We start from the raw sequence: 16170 nt of genomic DNA, 5'->3' as shown, positions 1-16170 counted from the left end.
AAAAGAAAAGGGCAGAGTCAGGACCCTGCAGGACTCGTAGTCAATGGGCTGAGAGAAGTGATTGAACTCCAAATACTCCCTGCTCGGCCGTCTCCAGCTGACAGGCTATTTTTTGCCAGGGTTGACTAAATATGGTCAGGGAGGCAATGGCATGAAAAGGGGCCACTTGCCTGGGAGTGCATGTTTCAGATGCTTAGCTGGGTATATAAGCACTGGAAAGGTGGACTCGTTTCCTGATCAGAGGTTTCCCCCCGCCCCCCCAGACTCTGTGCAGCAGCCCCCCCTTTTTTTTTTGCATGCGTGCTCTTGGTTGCATCCTGACCTCTACCTCAGGCTGACCCTTTGGAGGGGCACGGGGGGGGGGGGAGAGAAGAGAGGAAGGGCGGGAGATGGGAGACTTCTGCAGACACAGCCATTATGCATCAAGGTGTGCGGCAAGCTGAGCATGGAAGGTTGCCTCTCCTTAACTCCTGCTTCAACCTTCTATTCTGCCTGTGCTCTTCAGTGCTCTCTCTCTCTAGCGCTGTGTCTTAGCCTTAGCTGTAAGCTTTAAAGCTCTCCCTCCTTCCCTTCCCTCCCCCCCCCCCCCAAGCCTGCGATGCAGCAGGAGGGATTGAGTTGTAGTGGTGCTTGTTGGAGGGGGTGTGTATGGGGGGGGGTTGCCTCATAATTTTTTTTCTCTCCAAGTGAGGGCTAATACTATTACGGGGCCTGCTCTCTTTTTCCCTTCCTGCATTAGAGATTGGCTCTAAGGAGAAGGCTGACGGCTGCAGCATGAAGCGCATTATTACCTTGTGATTCCATGACCCTCCTCTATGCATCCCTAACTCTCGAAAGCTGATTCAGCTTTCAGCTAGTGCTCTGGTGACTCCACTGCTGCAACAGAATCTTCTAACTGGTATGTCTTTTTTTCCCCCCCTCTCCTATCTGTCTCTCTTTTAACTGCACCAGCTCAGCTTGTTTTTAAACACTTTCCTGGCTAATGCAGGACTCGGTGCCCATCAAACTGGCCCAGGGACTTCAATGTGTGCCTCTGCTCTGTTGACTGTGTGTTTGTGTACAGAATGTGTGTTTTAATATGTGGGTGGGTTAGGAGACCTTTTTTTTCTTGTTCTGCTGTGGCATACTCCGCATTTTAAAAAAAAAACAAACTGCAGCACAAGCTAAAGCCCTGGACTAGAATAATCTGAACTGAAATGTCAGAACTTGGACATGCAATCATTTTGCAAGGTTAAACCAGCCTTAAATGCCTAATACTGATATGGGCTGGCTAATGACACCTGGGGGAATCTTTTTTTTTTAATACCCAGTAGCTGCGAGCTGAAATAATACCAACAAGAGCAACGCTGAAATGTGTTTAAACTTACCCTAAGTTGCCATGATCTCAACACTGCGGTGATTAACCATTGAAATGCTGAGTAGCGAGTATTAATTACAGACATGTGGGTTATGGACAATCAGAAAAGGAAAGTCAGAGGAAGAGAAGTTATATTTTCACTGCAAGGAATTTAAAATGCAGGTTACACTTCATGTGCCAATTGACTATTCTTGCTTCTGAAGCAAAGAGCTGACTGTGGTCATTACATTTTTTATTATAGTGGTGTATATATGCACACACCCATGCACACACATATAATGATAAATATCTATATATATACGCACAGTAGAGATATATTGCATAGTGTGTGTGTATATATATACTACATATACACATTATATAAAGATATGTAATATGTAATATATATTATGTGAATACAATATATATTATATCTGTGTATATATAGTATGCCTACGTGTGTGTGTGTGTGTGTGTGTGTGTGTGTGTGTGTGTATTAGAGATTGAAGAACGTACAATCATGTGTAATTGTATAGTCAGAAATCCTTGATTTGTGCTGTCATTTTAATTGCTGGGTTTCTCCTGAACTGATGATATCGTCTATGCCTCAGACATTTTTTGGAAAGTGACTCAATTGAATCTAAACTGTTCAGAATGGATTGCGGGCGGGCTTGGCTGGAACTAACACAAACTTCCACCTCATTTCAACTTCCTTTCTCACTTCTCCCCACTGCCCCCATGAATAAAGACCTTCTCCTGCATCTCCCATTCTTTGCAGCTCCAAAAAGTTCGGTGCTGTCCAGCTGCAGACCGAATTCTGTAAAATGACTAGACAAATACATAGAGTCTGAGGCAAAGGAGGAAAGCCCTGTGAGCATGAACACATGTCATCCCTCCCCCCCCTTCGTACTCTCCCCTCCCACATTTAACTTCACTTCCATTAGCTCAGGCTGTCTTCCTTGCTTTCATCAGCTCCTCATCTCTGCACTCCTCTTTTGTCAAATGACACCAACAATTTAGGATTTCCCTTTCCCAAGATTTGTATGCCCCCAATCAGCATGCAACATTTTCCACTCTGAATGAATCAACAGACAGTTAAACCAGCTCAGATGAGGGAGGGAAAGTTGGGTAACTGGAACACAACACGACCTGACGAAATGTAAAACAGGGGTGCGGATATTTTTTACTATGCCAAAAAAATTAAAAAGGGCATTTTTGGAAAACATGAATTTCCATGAAGACCCTGAAAGTGAATTAACAAAAATGAAATACACTTCCACCCAGGTGTTACTAGTATAAAACCAACTGCCACTTGCTGTCCTCAGCAAGACTGGATAAACTTGCCTTGACTTTTATAAGTCATTAGATAGGGGTTCTTTTCCTAATCTTTAGTTTTAAACCCATTACTTTTAAATACCTTATGCAAGATTCTCCTTATTATCCTTTAGTTGGTGTCCAATTCATCTTCAAAAGTTTGGGACTGTACAGGAGAGCATACATCAACATTTATTTAGGGAAAGCTAATGATATGTCGATTACAAATGTTTTAGAGATCGAAGAAATTAAGTAACCATCCTTCTTCCCACACTTACATTTACTGTTGTTGGGACAAGGGAAAACAAAATTCAACTGAATGTCTCGGCCATGGAAAACTCTCCCTGAGTGTCTGATTTTTCCTGAAATCAGAGCAATCAGATGTTCATTCACACTATTGGTGTGTCTAGTTCTCTCTCCTGCCTTAATTTCCCTGCAGTTGTGCATTCTGATAGTGTTACAGGTCCATCTCTCTTTTCTTTAGTCCCAAAAGGTTGAAATTTGCCTTTAAATTAGACAAATAACAATAAGTGATAAGTCAAACAAACAAAAAGGAATCAAAAAAAGATGTTAAACAAAATCAGACTAAAGCACGTGAGCAGTGTAACACGGCAGGAGTAAAGTGACTTCCAGGGCTTCACAGTAATTAACCTTCCGAAACACTGGCATAGTGGGACCGCTCTGTTTCTTTTTGGTGGTGATACAAGTTGACTGGGAACTGGGAAATATTTACTTCCCAGTTCACAGTTATATTCTAAAATGCAGTGGAAAAACATCGATACAATTAAGTATTCCAAAGTGCTTAGTTTGCCACTTGCTAAGTTTACTTAAACCCTCTTTAAAGGGTTCATTAGAAGACTGTGAGAAACGGTAAAATTCATTAACACTAAGGCAGCCATTCTGCATTTGCCTGTAAATTGGTATTGATCTGCCGGCTCGGGCTAGGGGTAGCAGTCAAATGAAGCAGGTGAGTGGACAAGCTAAGCATACCATTACAGCAATGCTGAATGAGCATTAAGCGCCCCGTGTGACCTCCTGGTTTGCTTGATGCCTAAAGCCTGCCCATAATAGTCTCGTATTCAGTACAATCATCATTTTCAGCACTGCCACTCGGACCACATTGTTAGGGGAGCTTTAAAGCTCAGAGTGGCTGTGAGGCAACGAGGGAGAAGAGCGAGAGAGAGAGAGAGAGAGAGAGAGAAAGAAAAAAAAAGAGACCGACTGACTAATGCAAACAGGAGAAAGAGCCATACACACACACACACACACCCCACACGCATGCAGAGGAGTTGCTTGAGGAGTAACTTGCAGACTTCCACTCTGGCCTATGCTTTCTGGCATCTACCTTTGGCTGCCCCATTCTGTTTTTTATTTTGCATATCTGCAGGTATGTTACAGGCATCTTCAGCTGTCATGGAGTTCAACTGGATGACATTTAAAAAAAATTTTTAAAGCCCCAAAAGGCATGTCATTTCTTTTCGGGGTTTCGTATCTGCAAGGTAGTGTTTCCCTTACAATGACCTGCAAAGGAAAAATCTCTGGAGTCTCTAGGTAAGATCCTTTCTTCTTCTTATGTTTTAACCCCAACTAATTGATAAAAGCAATTCTTTGTCTGTAACTGATGACTTTTCTAACCCTGGCGAATGGAACAGGCAAGCTTGGTGTTGATTTGTAAGTTATCTACCAGACATCTGATTTTTTTGGGTGGTATATACCCCAAATTGGCTGCGGTTGTTTCTAAATCCTGGGATGGAAACAATTCAGGGTTTTTTTTTCTAGTGGCTTTGGAGAAAAAAGAAAAGAAATCCCTCCAGTAAGATATATATATAGAGAGAGAGAGATTTCTCTGATTTTTTTTCGTAGTTGAAAGTTTCGGATTTCAAATGAAATATCTACTTTTCAGGTGAACTGGATGGGATTTCTGTTTTCTTTTGCTTCCCCCCACAGCCCCCCATCCCATTTATGTGAAAATGAAGCATTGTCCGGGGCAAATTGCCAGATTGCTCAGACTTTTTGTCCAATGTAGTGTCCATTTCTATTCTCGGTGACAAAAAATCAGAAACCTGCAGGGGAGCAGCTATGGATGATCGGAGATTAGTCTGAGGTGGGGAAAGTGTGCGTGTGTGTTGCCGGAGGAAAGAGAAACTCTGCTATTTTAAATTGAGCCTTAACTGAACACTCTTGGGATGTGAATTCTGAATCAGCGCTGTTTTCTCCTGTGAACATATAAATGCACATATTGAAACTACCTGCTTGAGAGACATACTTCTTTATATGCCCATATGAACCTGGCAAGCTATGGAATGTAAAGAAGTATGTATTTCAGGTGGGGATCATTCTCAGTGGAGCAATGTGTGACCCAATGTAAAAAAAGGGAGAAGGACAGACAGAAATTTGTTTAAATGCCTGACATGGCAGACTGACCGGGGAGTCTATTGATGATCTTGTTCCAGTGCGTGTATTGTTCTGTCACTTTGCCTGTGTCAGCAGGTGGAAATGCTCATCAGGACATTAAATATTCAATATGCTGACTGCGGCATGGGCTTTGAAAGGCAACGCCAGAAGAAAGCTTGCTGTCCACTTGTGTTTTTTAACAAGGGTAGAGGCCAACTGCTGTTTTTTATTTGTTTGTACCTCCCCCCCCCACCTCAAAAAAAGTAGACTAGATGCCAGCAAAGCAGACTGAGCTTGAAATTGAGAAAAGAGAGAAAGGGATTGGATAGGAGAATAGAGGGGACAGAGAGAGAGAGAGAGAGAGAGAGAGAGAGAATACAATGATTCTGCCTTAGCTGTGCAGTATTTTAGCTCTACATTAATGTACAAACTAAGTTCTCATGTTTAAAAGCAGCAGGAAAAGATATCCTAATCGTCTTTATGATGAATTCAATTAACAGCCATCAAAACAATTTAAACGTAGCTAAAGCACAAGCAGCCCTAAATATGTGCATATATTTCCCCCAAAAGAATAATAAAATTAGCAGGCTTGAATTCGGGAAGTCTTATTAGGCTTTTAAACATTTTTTTTTACACTGTACAACAAAATGCATTTGGTTATTTTTCTGCTCTTCTGAAATAATGGTTTAAGAAGTGAATCAGGACGAAAGAAAATAGCGCTATATATTGGATATTGGACATATGTAGAAGTAATCCCTTATTTGTTTAGCGATTTCATTCGAAAAGTATCCTCGCACTTCCAAACCCAACCCGCCTCCCCACAAAAGTGCCTAACACAGATTTTTTGTTTTGTTTTAAACTTCATCAAAAGTATTTTTCCTCCCCCAAAGTTAACCAAATCTCAACTAGTGGTGCTATTGGAAATTAACCTGAAACATTTTGCTTTAATAGAATGATTTGCCTGCTGGTTAACACCACCTTCGATTCGCTTTACTGCTAACATCTCCTTTGATAGAGTCCTGGCAACTTGCTATCCATAGGCTGGGGGTGGTCAAGCAACCAACAGATATTTGGTTTTGGAATTAGTAGAGCGTTGCATGTTCTAATGGCCCAGAAGAGTGAGCGAGATACTGAATTTGGATTTTGCAAAAGTCCTTATTCTATTCAAGGCAAGCACCATTGTCACTTGTTATATGTATGCTAAAGGGGATTTAACTATAAGCAGGAGTTCATGAATAACTGGTTAGAAAAGGCAGGCTGCATACCACTGAGGTTTTATACCATATATTATTCAGTAGATATTAATTTTTTTTAATAGTAAATGCTATAGAAAGGCAGAAAGGGTTTAATTGTAGCTGACTAAGACAAGTGAAAATCTTTTTATTGACAAAGTTTCCTTAAAAAAAAAGACTTTACACTGAATGAAAGTGAAACTGAGCTAACTTCATTTCCACCGTGTAGGGCTGAGATACATGTAAGGGACCAGAAAGAGCCCCTGTTATAGTTCAAAGGGGTGTGGTCCTTCTGGCCTTGGTATTTTTTTAAATCATGTGATCTTTGCTCTTTAGGAGAATCCCACTCCTGACAGGCCCTTGGGAGCCTGCAACAGGTGCAAGTCCCCACAATAAACTGTTATGGTTTTTCTGCCAGAAGGGATGACCTTTTGGCATGAATGACAGATTCCCTGTATGGGGAGGGGGAGTGAGGAGACTCATGTTCTTCACCTGCTGATATGCATTTCGCTAGGGGCCCCCAAGCTGCTTAACCAGGCGCGTTTTAAAAAAATATTTCCCTTGTTGCAGTAGATGTGGGGAGGAGCCCATCATTCCCCAAACACCAAATCATTTAGTAAGCAGGGAAGCAATGTCCTGACAAAATTTGCCTAGTCTGCAATTCCACCAACGAAGGCAGCGGCCACTGGTGGAATTACACGGGGAAGACATCCGAACCCGCTAAGCCATCTCACAGAGGCAGCAGCTCCTTCCCCAGACAAAGTCCATGTTTGACATTAAAGAGGTTGTGTTTAAATAAAGAGACAAGGTGTGATGAGGTAATCTCTTTTATTGGACCAACAGAAGTTGGTCCAATAAAAGAGATTACCTCATCCACCTCGTGTCTCTAATATCCTGGGACTGACGCAGCTACAACGACACTGCATGTTTAAATAAAAGCACTAGTGTTATGAAAATATATTTAACTGAGCAGTAAAACTACAGATCATAGGCTTGGTTGCAGCTTCCCCTTATTGTAAATCACCTACATTATCCTGATCCACGGAATTAAAAATGAGAGAGATTCTCAGTGTCACAGATAGAAAACAAATTTTACCTTTCTATTGCTACCATTTTCCTCCCAGCTCAGGTTTCACTAAAACTTTTCCGATGCTTAGTGTTGCTCTTGTGCTTAGGGACACTGGTTCTGATTTACAATAGGTACCTGCATTCCTAATACCATTTTTACCTACTTTTTCCCTCTTTAAATTAATAGGCTTGTTAATCCTATGGAATTACTAATATTAGGAAGTAACTAAGCATTCAGATTTATTTTTATGTAAATATTTTGGAAGCTATAATTTTAAGCGACGTCTTTGCGGTATTTTAATATCTTGGCAGAAGGAAAATGAGTGGAGGGGAGATAAAGGCATGGGGTGATGTGCTTTAAGGAGCAGCATACGGTAGAGTATAGCTCAGCGATGAGGCCTTCTGCTGTAGCTCTGCTAAATGCCCAAATCTGGATCTTAACTTTGCTGACGTCCATTACAATTCCCTCTTGTCCCCACTTGCTTCCCTGTAACAATGCAAATGACCTTTGCGGTCCCTTCTAACCCTTTGATTCTATGATTCCATCTCTGTGCTTCTTAACACAGCCTCATGGAGAGCACACGAGAATGAAAAGCATATGGTACTGAGTGAACATCAAAAGTTGAGCTCCGGTCCTGTGCCCATCCAAGTTAAAGGAAGGGGGAGCCTGCCATCAACTTCAGTGGGAGACGGATTGGGCCCCAGGTCCTTGTAAAAACATTAGGCTACTCTCACTGCCTGGTTGATAGTTCTTTCTTTAATTAAAATTGTAACAGGCCCCATCCCTGCAGAACTCATCAATTGAAATGAAGATTCACGTAATTTCCATTTTGTTCTCTATACAAGAGAGATTTGTTCCCATTTTTCCAGTCCAATCTAAGTTTGTTCCTAAGAATCCCTCCGCAGTTCATGTTAGGCAAGTAATTCTATTGGAACCAGATGGGAAATTCAGGTGCTGTCATCCAAATAGCAAATTGAGGATTGTGAAATGCCAGTTGTGGAAACAGTAGCTTTGAGAATTATAAAAGCCGTAAATCCAGTGGACCAAATTAGTTAAAATTTTCCTATACTATGCCTCACAAAATCCAGCCATTTTAGAAATGAATTTTCCGCATGTAAGCGAAACCATCCCCGGGTATAAAATGGCTATTTTGCACACACTCAAGAGAGCACAAGGACGATTTGTGACGTACAATTTTCCCAGTGGGTGTTTAGGTTTTGTTTGTTTGTTCATGTTGATGGCAAGTGATTATAATTATTATTATTTTATATATTTAGAGCAGGTGGCCAAATAAATTTCAGTACCCCCTTCTAAAAAAAGTCTGTTTGCAATTCAAGTTTAATAGTGCTTTCATCAAGCGCAATAAAGCATTTTATTGCACAAGTATTTCAAAGCATGTGCTGGCCCTGGTAAAAGCATTAGTAAAGGGGTGCATCAGCAATCTCATTTAAAACTGTCGACCCAATGTGAAAAATGGTGCGTTGAAGAATAAACTGCTATTAAGCATGATTAGATTGACCTGCAGGACAGATATTTTAGCTGCTGCAGCACAAGTCGATCAAAGTGAGCATAGCCTGGATTGCAAATTTTTGTTTTAATGCCCTAAATTAAAAATGAAAGAGCCTTAGAATATTTAGGACCAGAGCGTGACTTTGGGGATGAGATTTGTGCATTTGATTCAAAGGTTTTTTGCAAGGCGGGGAGAGGGGGAAATGTATTAATTGCTGCCACTTTAGCATAAATTGAAAGTATGTTACTCAGATCAACCAATCAAAAAAGAAATTGTGCTGACTCAGGGTTTGGACTAGTCTGCACGTCTGATTGCAGAAAAGATCAGTACTGCACTGCAGTATCTCTCCCTTCCTTTGACACCAGCCTAGCTGGGCAGGGCTTCCCTTGTGTTTCCCAGGACTGGTTTAGGCCCAGAGCAAGAGAAGGCCCTGGAAAGAAAGAAAGAAAGAAAGAAAGAAAGAAAGAAAGAAAGAAAGAAAGAAAGAAAGAAAGAAACCTTTGTGAGCCCCAAGCTGATAATTACTCTTTTCGGTCAGTTAGCAGGACCTCCCATCATAGGTTTGAGGACAAATGCAAATGGCATGAATTGCTTAGGATATATTTTAAAAAAAAATAGTTCCACCACATCATGTATCTAATAGTGACTGAGGGTGCTCTGTCAGGATAAATATATTTGCTTATTGTTTGATCCCCCTGAAAGCTTAGAACTGCCTTTTAAATACACCAGTTGCTGTTGCCTTTTAGTGAATGATAGTAGGGTTAATCTTTGCAGCCTGGTTTTGCAGTGGTTCTCAAAGTGGACAGCTACATTTAAAAAAAGTATTTCCATTGGACTGTACAAGGTTATTGATAGAGAAATGGAGTCTAGTGGTTAACGGAGGGCGCTGGAAATCTAGAAGTCTTGACTTCTATCATCGACTCTGACACTCTCACGTGTGTGGTCTTTGTCAAGTCATTTAAAACTCTCTGCCTCGGTTTCCCCATCTGCAAAACAAGGTGAATAACATTTATGCACTTATCTCTGTAGAATTGTTGAAGTTTTGTTCAGATAATGGGCCAAATTCATTCGTGGGTCTAAACACCATCTGAGTTAATGAACTTATATCAAGGACAAGTTTGATCCATTGCTAGTTAAGTGCTTAAAATACCAGCTCAATACTAGAGAGACAAGGTTGTCTCTTTCATCAACAGAAGTTGGTCCAATAAAAGATATTATCTCACCCACCTTCTCTCTCTAGTATTGAGCTGGTATTTTAAGCACTTAACTAGCAATGGATCAAACTTGTCCTTGATATAAATTCATTAACTCAGATGGTGTGTAGACCCACGAATGAATTTGGCCCATTATCTAAATATCTCCCATTATTTTTTATTTTGGGACCGACATGGTTACAACAACACTGCATAGCTAACTACTAAGTATTATTATGTAAAATATCATTCACCGCTACTGCAAACCCATCCACACAAACGTATCCACAATATATATGATATACTGACATGTTTCAGTTTACCATGGCACTGTGTTAAACAGAGAGTGAAATCCTGGCTCCACCTAAAATTAATGGCAAAACTCCCATCGACTTCAGTGGAGTCAAGATTTTATCCAGCGTAGCATTAGCCATACACAGGCATTCCAGGACAATAGGCTTTTTAAAGATAAGCCCAAACCCTTGTCTGTAGTGATTTTACAAAGCCATTTATGGGACATCTGACTCACTTCTACCTGTACTAACCACATCTAGCTGGTGTAGTGCATGTGTAACCCACACACCTCCCGGGTGTGGTGTTCTGTCCCATCTAGTGGCACTGAGACCACGTAAGAGAGAAAGAGATTAATGAGTCTGCACTACAGCCTTAGCTAACAGCCAGTTGGCTTTTGGCTCATGCACTAAGTGCCAGAGGTCCCCGGTTCGATCCTGCTGTCAGCTCCAGAGGTTCCTGGTTCAATCCCGCCCACAGTCTGTTGGTGTTACACAGGCATGAAGCCTGGCATGGCTCCTAGAAATGGCTCAGCATGCACAGGAAGGAGAGTAGGCCCAACATAGCCTGGGTTGTTCAAAATGATCCAAAGAGTCGGGTGTGACTTTAGTGTCTAATGGAAGAATTCCATTGCTGCAGGAGAAAGAGAACGCAAGGAGCCAACGCTGACTTCGCAAAGCAGTTCAGAGAGCGAGCAACGATTTTTGTCATGAAGCTTATGCACTTGGAGTTGTGCCGCCTTATCTGTCCCCAGTTTTCAGACTCTCAAGTGCCTCTTGCCAGTTTGTGTGCAACAGAGCAACGTGGCTTTTGTCCTGTGATTTTTCTGAAGCTAAGGAGTCTGTGTAATGCAAGTGCTTTCTTTCCATGGCCTTGCAGCACATAACTTCTAGGGTGTTTATACCGTACAGATATAGATGCATATGCAGATCAATTCACATCTTCTTTTATCTTGCATTCAATCTAAAGATATGTTGTTTCAAGTAGCATACTTTTAAAAGGTTTTTTGTAAGTCCTATTAAATCTAATCTATAATTTTAGCCCTATCTTTAGCAGTATTAATTATGTAGAGCTTCAACACCCACTCCAATATGTACACGTATGGTAAGTATATACACATAGTAAATGACAGATGTGTATTGTGTATGTAATTTTTATACATATGCACAAATGGAGCTGATGCAGAGAACAAATGTATTTTAATAATGAAGGAATTACTATTTTCAAGGGGAACTCAACAGCAGAAAGAAGAACAGGAGTACTTGTGGCACCTTAGAGACTAACAAATTTATTAGAGCATAAGCTTTCGTGGACTACAGCCCACTTCTTCGGATGCATAAGTGGGCTGTAGTCCACGAAAGCTTATGCTCTAATAAATTTGTTAGTCTCTAAGGTGCCACAAGTACTCCTGTTCTTCTTTTTGCGGATACAGACTAACACGGCTGCTACTCTGAAACCTGTCAACAGCAGAAGTTTTCAGCAATCAGATCATTCACCAACAGCGTTCTGAAGGAAGGGGATACATAATATTTTGTCAGGCCAATTGACATCCTGAACAGATGCAGGGCTTTTTATTGTTGTTGAGGGTTTTTTTTTAAATAAAGCACGGTGCTGTGTTTGCAAGTTGTTCGCCATGCCCAGATATGGCCAGTATTTGAAAGTGTGCCGCTATCTAAAAAAGCCCAGAGGCCATCTGATGAGTCCAAGGGGACTACAGAACAGCTGATATAAATAGTCCTCATTCTCAGCTGCCCTTCTAGTGAAACTGTATTCAGATGTCATCTGGGCAGTCAAGTAGTGCAGGCCTCCTCGTGATAACCAAACGCAGACGTGCAATGCGATCAGTGATCAAACAGCTGTAAGAACACGAGCCACTCCTGCGAAGGCCTTACATAGGCAAGTAAAACACAGGCATTTCAGGAGTCGGCTAATGCGACAGGAGCAGGAATCTGGTGACCTAACAGCAACCAAGAATAAAGTTCATTTTGAAGGCTAGGACACCAACTGTCAATCTCAAAAAGTCACTCTTTCTACTTGGGAGGCATGACTTTGCCTTTCCCTTTTTAGCCCATTGAGTTTAAATTAAACTTGCAGGGAGAGAGCAAGGGACAACCCTCACACAGCAGAAACTGAAACAGTGTAAGTAATTACTGAAGTAAACAAAATAAGGCATTTGATCCCATTAAGAGGTCCAGTCCTGCTCCCTTTGAAGTCTGTGGGAGTTTTGAATTAAATCTTAAATTTAGTCCTGGTAAGCAACATTTTTAAACTCCCCATCCCAAAGAAGAAATAATAAATAAATAAATAAATAAATAATAACAGCAATAATAATCTAGAGGCATCCAATTGATCAAGATAAATGGAAAATAATTAATAGCACTTGTGGATTTGATTTATAATATAGTCATGTCTAGATATAGATATATACAATATGTAAGTATGAGACAGACAGATTGCTTTGTATAAATCTAGGCAGTAGGGGCCTTAACCAGGTCATCAAAGGAAGCACTGACTTTTGCTTGAATGGGACTCGGATTGGAGTCCATAGCCTGTTTGAATGGAATGAGGGACATGGAATTTACGTGGCTACACAGAGGGCTGGCTTAGAGGGTGAGATTTTTATGTAGATGATGCATTTGGGAGACACAACTGAAATGTTCGTCAGTCTGTTCATGAGTAATTCTGTTGAAGGATGAGCTTGGGGAATGTAAAGGCAGAATAAGTTGGGGGAGAAGGAGTAAGATTTCTTACCCTTCTTTTGTTTAGACTATATAATTATTTCAATGATATAACCAGCAAAGAATATCATGCTCTTGTTTTCAATCTGAAATATTTAGCACATGAAAAAAGACTGTCAGAGAATGCATTGATGAAGATATACCAAAATTAACACCTCTCAGTAGCACACATTGCATAACCCTAAGTGGTCAGTAAGGGAAAGAAAAAAATAAATCCCTGAATACCCTTTAGATGTGAAATGGTATTTTCTTATCTAGGAATGTGTTAGTTATTAATTTAATACATAGTGTTTGTCCCTTCTCTTTTTCTTCATTGGTGTCAGGGCTCTGATGCACTTGTGAGCAGAAACATATTTCTTTCTCTAAATGAAACCAGGTTTTTACTGAAGTCCTAAGACACAAAAAAATCTATCTTGCCATTTCTGCAAAGAACAGCAAAAGTAGCCCTCGCCTGGCTGTTTTCCCCGCACTCTGTCCCCCATGTTCTTTTGGTCTATTTGAAACCGAATTTATTCCTAGGAAAGCCCCCATCAATTTCCTTTACTCGTTTGGTGACAAGTTTATTAAAAACCCGGGCAACTGTGTATTAAACTTTTATCAGTGTTGCGAAAGAATGCATTCTTTGACTAGTTATGGATTGAGCCTTAGCATTTCTTGTGCCATACTTTGGCTGAGTCAGCACAGTAAACACAAGCTACTATCTATTTTTTTTTTTCTGACGAGCCCTTCCTTAAACGACGTAAGTAACAGTGTCTGATGATGGTAAACAGATTAGGGGGTGGATAAACGCAGACATATTTCCTTGATGGGCTGTGATTCTTTGCTATTTATGTGACTAATTCACTAAAAATTGGAATTAAACATCCATTTCTCAGGGAATCACCACTTCCTGGGAATTGAGGCAACTCTGTTGGGACAAGAAACATGAGGTTATTTATATGTTTAAACAATAAATGCAAACAAGTCAAATGATAATCGTAATACCCCATGATATCTGAACTGGGTCTCTATTAAATGTATTAGTAATGCAGTGAAACTTCTTAGACCAATTTTACCAGGTTTGGCTTGATATCTCTTGTCTATGGGTGTACTGTAATGTTATGGGCATAGCTGCATGATATAGGAACTTTGCTCATTTACTTTAGTCATAAGATTAACAGAGGAAGGACCCAATATGTTGCACAAACAGTGTTAAAAATAAACTAGAATCAAATAACCTAGTTTCTGTTTGGTCATGCAACCGAGCTTTTAAATGTTGAAAGAGCCTTGAAAAATAGTTGATATGAAGGTTTTTGAACTGACAAAACAAAAGACATGAGGAAAAGAAGTAAGTGTATAGTTTAAAACCAGAATTTTTGAACCAACAAACAATCCCTCTGATCTCACAAACAGCATATTTCTTTACCTGTGACAGCGTTCAAGGATTTTTCAGTCCTTAAACAGGTTTGCTGGAATAATTTGTCAAGTATAACAGGGAGTTTTCTGTGTGGCGGAGAATCATTTGTCACAACACACAGTAGTGCACCAAAGCAATCCTAAAAGCTCTGTGCAACTCCATAATTAGATGAGAGTTAACATATGTGTATTAGATAGATCGTCATTCATGTTATAGGATACATCAGAGCGGGGGACTGCCAATATTGTGCTGTGCATAAAGTAGGCAGTGCGTATTCTGGGCAAATACATCTTACTCTGGGAGTTTATCTACATCACCATTTGCTCCAATTATAACTAATTGGACACATATTGCATTTTCATAGCATCTAATTTTCTATTGATTTTAACAGGACTGCTGGTGTTTTGTAGTATACAGCCGTATGTGGTATCAGTGGTTGTTTAAAAATGCTGAATACACTGCCCTGGATAGGATTACGCAATCAGCAGATATTTTAAAACCTCTTTAATTGTTTGGTTCATAAAATGCACCAAGTGTATTAGGGACCAGCTTCGTTCTCTTTTAGTACCCTAGAATAGTATTGCAATTGCGGAATCCAACAGATGCAGCTTCAGGAAACACATACATATTGCTGCATTTCAGATCAATGACTTCAGAGTTTTCTCCATTACATTTCTAGGGTCTACGTATTTAGGCACCAGAACACTTCAGAGAAATATGACCATTGTAGAAGGGGCACTGCTGCTACTCTCTCTCTTACATTAGAGATGTATCTGAAACATAGCATTTGCATCAAATCCAGACTGTGAACTCCTTGCATTTTTTGGGTGGATTAGCTCTGCGTATGAATTTGGCCCTTTCCTTACACTGGGCTCTGTAGCAAAATTTGGATCCAGATCTGGATATTCAGATGCAAGATTTTGATTCAGGTCTATCTCTGTATTAAACATTAATGAGAGACAAACTGGCTAATATTTTTTCCATAGTAGGTTTTGTTTGCTTTATTCTTCATGGTGCCAATTGATATATACCATAGTAACAAGGTGTAACATCCAAATAAATGTGGACTCTCAAATTATCAATTGCATTTAAGCAAATAACCACTGCAGCAGGATTGAAACAATTGTCCTCTGTTTAGCATCATTGCAGAAATAGGATTTTAAAGTTCTCTCTAGCCCAAAGAATAGAGAAGGAAGGGAGGTGGCATCTCAGCAAAGTATTGTCAGTGTTGTACATTTTTACCTATAGGCACAAAACAAGCTTGGAGTATATTTGTATATTGGTATTAATTACTGGGACATAGAGCAGTTAGGGGGACGGATCGCTCAGTGGTTTGAGCATTGGCTTGCTAACCCCAGGGCTGTGAGCTCAATCCTTGAGGGGGCCATTTAGGGATCTGGGGCAAAAATCTGTCAGGGATGGTACTTGGTCCTGCTGTGAAGGCAGGGGACTGAATTTGATGACCTTTCAAGGTCCCTTCTAGCTCTATGAGGTATATAATTATCTCCATATAATAAAAATTGACAGTGATTGTGTTTTGGAGATACAATGTTAAACATGGGGTTGTGGTAAGTTTGTTCTTGCTTTGCTGTCTTTGTTAGCCAAAAGCAGAAACCTCATTGTGTTTGTGGGAGACAGGTGAGTTCTACAGAGATGTGTAAGTTAAATATACATATTATTAACTTCAGGTAATAGTC

At 40.3% G+C, this 16170-nt stretch overlaps 2 long non-coding RNA genes across 6 annotated transcripts in view; both read left to right on the top strand.

Annotated features, from left to right (window-relative positions):
- The first annotated feature begins 258 nt into the window (after positions 1–258).
- Positions 259–4106, top strand: LOC128846357 (uncharacterized). Of its 2 annotated transcripts, none has more exons than XR_008446774.1 (3): positions 259–427; positions 740–898; positions 4038–4106. It is a non-coding gene; the product is annotated as an uncharacterized LOC128846357 (long non-coding RNA). The 2 variants fall into 2 exon arrangements; XR_008446775.1 differs by lacking the exon at positions 259–427 and adding an exon at positions 434–542.
- A 1-nt stretch (position 4107) lies between these two features.
- LOC128846356 (uncharacterized) overlaps positions 4108–16170 on the top strand; it is an 83991-nt gene continuing 71928 nt past the window's right edge. For all 4 annotated transcript variants that reach the window (XR_008446772.1, XR_008446771.1, XR_008446769.1 and 1 more), the window contains exon 1: positions 4108–4201. This is a non-coding gene — a long non-coding RNA (uncharacterized LOC128846356). The remainder of the gene's footprint in view (positions 4202–16170) is intronic.

The sequence above is a fragment of the Malaclemys terrapin genome, chromosome 12 (assembly GCF_027887155.1).
Source record: "Malaclemys terrapin pileata isolate rMalTer1 chromosome 12, rMalTer1.hap1, whole genome shotgun sequence".
In the NCBI taxonomy this organism is placed as follows: Eukaryota; Metazoa; Chordata; order Testudines; family Emydidae; genus Malaclemys; species Malaclemys terrapin.
Note: the sequence above shows the minus strand (reverse complement) of the source record. Positions and strands in the feature narration are given on the sequence as shown.